Below are 6,531 nucleotides of genomic sequence, written 5' to 3' on the forward strand. Positions count from 1 at the left end.
CCCACAATAACACAAATGACTCTCACAAAAATAAGACACAAGAGAGGGCATGCCTTAAAATTCCACTTAGGTAAAGTATAAAAAGAAATCAAACTAGTTTATGGTGTTACAAGTCCAGATACCAGTTGCCCTCGGGCAAAGAGGGATACAAGGGGTTTGATGAGGTTCTGTTTCTCATGGGTGCTGGTTACACGATGTGTTTAGTTTGTGACAATTTACTAAGCTGGACACTTGAGACCTGTGCCATTCTCTGATGGTACATGAATTTAAATATTTTTAAAATGAACTTTTTTGGTACCATTTTAGAAATGATGGTGGCTGGCCCAAGATAGTGGTTCTCAAACTTTTCAAGAATGGAGTTAAAAAATGATAAATAGGAGATAAAACCTACTAAACTTGGATTTGCAGAGATGAACGATGAATGGGGGTAGAGGGAGATTTGGGGGCAGGAAAAACAACATGAGAACAACGACAGCAGTTGGAGGGTTCCAGGTATGTTCAGAAGAAAAAGGGAAATCATTCATCTCGACTCTTAATAAAGTGGAGTGAGAATAACAGGAAACTACACAGATATCCCCCTACACCAAATCAGGGATTCAAAGGAACTCAAAGGAAAAATAAATGCATAATTTGCTGATGAAACATTTACTTGCTTAAAAATGTCACATGATTTAAAAACACATGTAATAAGAATGGATGTGTGCCATGGAAAGTTGTCCCCCATAAATTTCCTCTAAAAATGTCTAAAGTATCCTTTCTTTCCTTCAGGTACCATCTGCTTTAGGACTCTCTCTGCTTCCTCCTCTCCTCTCCAACCTCACAAATATCTTTATCAAATTCTTGTTGAAACATGGAAAAGAAAAATATTTCCAGCAGTGAAAGCTTTAACTTGTCACCTCCTGTTCTTCTCGGATTTCTAAAGCACGGAGGCCCAGAGAATATGTTTCCAATATCCGCTCGTCTCTCTCTGTTAGCATTTTGCTCCCTTCTACACCAAGGAGGTTCTGACCCCTGGTGTCTCTTGGGGATGAGGGGTTTGGAGTGGGGTCAGGCTTGTCAGAAAGGGAGAAGCCACGGCCGCCTTGAACAGCCCACGTCCCCCGGCTCCTTTAATACATTTAACCTGGAAGAGGCATTGCTCCAGCCAAGATTAGATTACGGGGTTGGTGAAGGTGGCCTAACAAATGGCAAATGGTGGCATGTGAGGCTGAGCTAATCTCTGTTGACACGCATCTAATGCAAGGCCCGTGTTGAAGGCAGCGGGTCCCGTCTGCAGCTCCAGTCTGCCTTGATGACCAAAGGGGGAGGCGAGGCCCAGGGAAAGCCACTGAGATGCCTGTCTCTTTCAATCTGAGAGCGCCTGGAGTGTGCACGTCATTATTTAAAGGTCTCCTGGTACCAGCTAAATGTCTCTGCTTCCTATGGGCACTGAGGTCGATTTCAGCTTTTCTCAGAATGAGCTTTTGATTATTGGAATTCTCTAAAATCATGTTCACCTCCCTGGAAGTCTGAGAATTATATCATTCATTCATTCAACAAATTTGGATTAATTTCTCTTTTGTGCAGAGCCCTTGTAGAGGTGCGTCAGACTCCAGTTCTTTGTTCCCTGTGAAAGTCACATAGATAAGTCCAACTCTACTATCTCCTATGAGAAGTTGGACAGATTTAAATTTTTCAAGTCCCAGTTTCCTCATCTAGTGCTTGTCTGGCTCCTACATTTACTCCAGGGCCCTTGATATGGATTTGTGTCCCTGCCCAAATCTCATATTGAATTATAATACCCAATGTTGGAGGAGGGGTCTGGTGAGAGGTGATTGGATCATGGGGGTGGATTTCCCACTTGCTGTTCTCATGATAGTGAGTGAGTCCTCACAAGATCTGGTTGTTTATAAGTGTGTAACACCTCCACCTTAGCTCTCTTCCTCCTGCTCTGGGCATGTAAGATGTTGCCTGCTTCCCCTTTGCCTCCCATCATGATTGTAAGTTTCCCAAGGCCTCCCCAGAACCTGTACAGCCTGCAGAAATGTGAGCCAATTAAACCTCTTTTCTTTTTGTAAATTACCCCGTCTCAGATAGTTCTGTATAGCAATGAGAGAATGGATGAATACAGCCCTGCACATGCTAGTAACTATTTGTAGAGCAGGATCATCTATAGAATAAACACAGCTGACTAGAAATACACATGCACAGCAGAATTTAGTAGCCTAATCATGTATCCAAATGCCATCTACATGTTATATTTTGTGGCAAAAAGTTTGTCATCTCCACTTTCCCCTTGCTTCCATCCCACTAACTAGAATGTAAGATCCACAAAGGCAAGGATTCTCAAGCACCTGGATTAGTGGCTGAATTATTGTTAGGAGTATAATAAATATTTGGAAAGCATCTATCAAATAGTGAGTTAATGAGTAAATGAATGAATGAAGAAATGAATGGAAAAATTTATTGGATCAATTCTCCTGGAAGGTAGACCATTGACATATTTAACATCTCTGCATATCATTTTATTTCCCTTCTCTCTTTTTCAATAAGATCAATTCTTCTGCCTTTTAAATATTAATTAAGCTATCACACATTTGGTACCATGTACCCAGGCTCTGTGGCCAGATAATCTGGGCTTCAATTTTACCTTCATCACCTGTTAATTGGGTGATTTTGGCAAGTCATTAGGCCTCTCTGTGTGTCCAATAACTCAGTTGTAGAATGGAGGAAATTACCAACTACCCAATTAGGTTGGTGTGAGGTTCAAATGAGTTTATACATGTCAAGTGCTAAAAACAGTGCCTCACACATTGGTAGCTATTACAAATGTTCATAAGTGTTGAATAATGTTGATATTTAGTAAAGTAAATCTATTTGAGAGAGGCTGGGTGTATAATGGCTCACGCCTGTAATCCCAGCACTTTGGGAGGCCAAGGCAGGATTGTTGAGCAGAGTCCAGGAGTTCAAGACCAGCCTGGGTAACATAGTTAGACCCTGTCTATATAAAAAATCACATACACACACACACACACACACACACACACACACACACACACACACACACACAACTAGCTGAGAATAAAGAAACTACAAATAATATTAGAAAACAGAAAGAAAAATATAAACATGAGGGCTAGTTTTAACCACTATAATAAGGTATGACTGATGTTCAAAAACCTGCACATATTTAATGTATACAACTTGAGAAGTGTGGAAATAGGCATACACTCATGAAACCATCACCACAATCAATGTCATAAACACATCTATCACCTTCAAAAGGCTTCTCCCGCCCTTTTTATTTGTTATTACTATTTTTTGTGATAAAAACAGGTAACATAAGATCTAATCTCTTAACAAACTTTTAAGTATGTAATATAGTATTATTAACTGTAGGCACTATACTGTACAGTAGATCTCTAGGAGTTATTTATCTCATATAACTAAACTTTGTACCCTTTGACCAACAGATCCCCATTTCCTTTCCCACTAACCCCTGGCAATCACCATTGTACTCTCTGCTTCTACGAGCTTGACTAAGTTAGATTCGTCGTATACAAAAGTTTATGCGGTATTTGTCCTGCTGTGCCTGGCTTATTTCATTTAGCATAATGGTCTCCAGATTCATTGATGTTGTCACAAAGGTAGGATTTCCTTCTTTTTAAAGTCGCAATAAAAGTATATGTATATACCACATTTTCTTTATGCATTCCTCCATCAATGGGAATTGAGATTGCTTTCATGTCTTGGCTATTGTGAATAATGTTGCAATGAACATTACGTTGTAATGAAGTGCAGATATCTCTTTGAGATCTTGATTTCAATTCTTTTGGATATATATTCAGAAGTGAAATTGCTGGAGTTTATGGTAGTTCTATTTTTAATTTTTGTAGGAACCTCCATACTGTTTTCCATACTGGCTGTGCCAATTTACGTTCCCACCAACAGTGTACAAAGGCTCCCTTTTTTCCACATCCTCACTTACATTTATTATCTTTGGAGTGAGATAATAAGTGATACATAAGAGATAACAGGTGCCAGATGGTGTCTTATTGTTGTTTTGATTTGCATTTCGCTGATGATTGATGATGTTGAGCGCCTTTTCATATACCTGTTGGCCATTTGTATATTTTCCTTGGAGAAATGTCTACTCAGATCCTTTGCCAATTTTTTAATCAGGTTATTTGGTTTTGGGTTTTGGGGTTTGGGTTTGTTTTACTATTGAGTTGTAGGAGTTCCTCATGTTTGTTTGTTTATTTGGTTGTTTTACTATTGAGTTGTAGGAGTTCCTCATTTTGTTTGTTTATTTGTTTGTTTTGAGACAGATTTTCACTCTTGTTGCCCAGGCTGGGGTGCAATGGCCCGATCTCAGCTCACTGCAACCTCCACCTCCCGGGTTCAAGTGATTATCCTGCCTCAGCCTCCCGAGTAGCTGGGATTGCAGGCATGTGCCACCATGCCCAGCTAATTTTTGTATTTTTAGTAGAGACAGGTTTCACCATGTTGGCCAGGCTGGTCTTCAACTCCTGACCTCAGGTAATCCACCCACCTTGGCCTCCCAAAGTGCTGGGATTACAGACGTGAGCCACCACACCTGGCCTATATGTTTTGCATGTTAACCTTTTATCAGATATATGGTTTGTACGACCATAATGTTTAAAATAAGAAGCACACTATATAAATACACACATAATTTACATCACAACAAAATAATCAATATTCTGGAAGTAGAAGTTACCAGATTAAAGAAACAGAGGACAAGCGTCATTGAACAAGCATCATAGAAGACAGTATTCAAAAACTTTATCCCCCAAAAAGATTCAGAGGTCAATTTTAATAGTCAGTTTTTCAACGTGGATACATTGGTAATTTTCATGCCATACATATACATTTGTTTTAGACCATAGAGAAAGATGAATCACTGCGTACTGCATTCTTTGCAGCTGTGACACTGGCAACACAGCGGAAGACCAAATTGATACAAGAAAAGAAAGCTACAGACTAATCTCACCTAGAATCATAAATGCAAAAATCCTTACTAATTAACTTAAATATTAAGTTAAAAACACGAGTCTTCATGTTCAGTGAGGGCTTATGCTAGAATACAATATAAAATAGCTCATCTGTATACCAAAGTAAAAATGTATAATAATTTCGATAGATTCATAAAAGGCATTAAAAAACATCAACATCATTTTACCAAAACATCTTTCAGAAAACTTGGAATAGAAGGATAGATATTTTTCATAAAACTTTCTAAAGATTGCCTATCTTAAAACCACACGCAGAGTGCTATTTAATAGCAACTTGTATAAGTATTTTTGTTAGAATTGAAATATTAGGTTAGTGCAAAACTAATGGCAAAAACCACGATTACTTTTATGTCAACCTACCGAGACAATGATGTTCACTTTCACCATTAGCATTTAACATCTTTCCTGGGAGATGTAGGCAACGTAAGAATTCATAAGACAGAAATAGATTAATAGACATAAAAAAGGAAAAAAATGTCCTTTGCAGATGATATAATATTCTACCTGAAAACACAAAGGAAACAATTGAAAATCATCAAAACCCAATAAAGAGTTTAGTTGCATTGCCAGATACTACATAAAACATTCAGAAATCAATAGTTTTCTTAAACAGCAACAAATGGCTAAAAAATAAAAGGGACTCAGCTTCAATAGCAACCATTTTTATTAAATGCCTAGAAAACAATACAAAATGTATAATACCATATGCAAAAAATTACTTAACATTCCTAAAAGGCATATGAAAATATTTGATTGAATGAAAAGATTCAACATTCTAAAGATGTCATTTCCTTCCAATTGTTTAAGATGCAATGCAATTCTAAAACAAAATACCAGTGATTACTTTTGTGAGTTGCTACTAAGGGGCGGGAGGGTGGCAAAGTAGTTTTCAAGTTCCTTTGGATGAATAAATGTACAAGTTTAGCCAAGAATTTCTTTCCAAGGATGAAAGTATTTGCCTTTCCAGGTGATAATGTTAACTAGCAACAATAACCAGATCATATGCATTGGAGGAAGAGTTGAGAGAATGTGCTCGAAGAGGTAGAAGAGTGGACACAGAAATAGACTTTATTCAATTATTTAGTGTTTGACAAAGGTGGCAGCATGGCTCAGGGGAAATGAAGGGTTATTCAAAACAGGTGCTGGAGCAATGGATCTCTGATAGGTCTCATCCGCTCTAAAGACTGCTTTTGAGCTTAATCATATTTCATTAACCTCCATGGTATCTTTTGCAGAATCTGCATCACAAAATTGCCTTTTTAAGGGCTTTTCAGGGGTATGAGAAGAAAGATAAAGAGATAAAGAAGAGCAAGATCCTATGAGGGTGAAATTCTGACCTCATTTCTTTTGCTGGTTCTCATTTCAGGTCATTTGAGGCAGCAGATACTCAGGTGCTAAAAATCCCTCCAAACATCTCAACATTTTTTCCCCCTCGGGATCAGTATGGTGTCATGGGAAGAAGTGTAAAGAATGAATAGCATGTCCAGCCATCCCACTGTGTGTCTATAGATGCCAG

The sequence above is a fragment of the Gorilla gorilla genome, chromosome 10 (genome assembly GCF_029281585.2).
Source record: "Gorilla gorilla gorilla isolate KB3781 chromosome 10, NHGRI_mGorGor1-v2.1_pri, whole genome shotgun sequence".
Classification (NCBI taxonomy): Eukaryota; Metazoa; Chordata; class Mammalia; order Primates; family Hominidae; genus Gorilla; species Gorilla gorilla.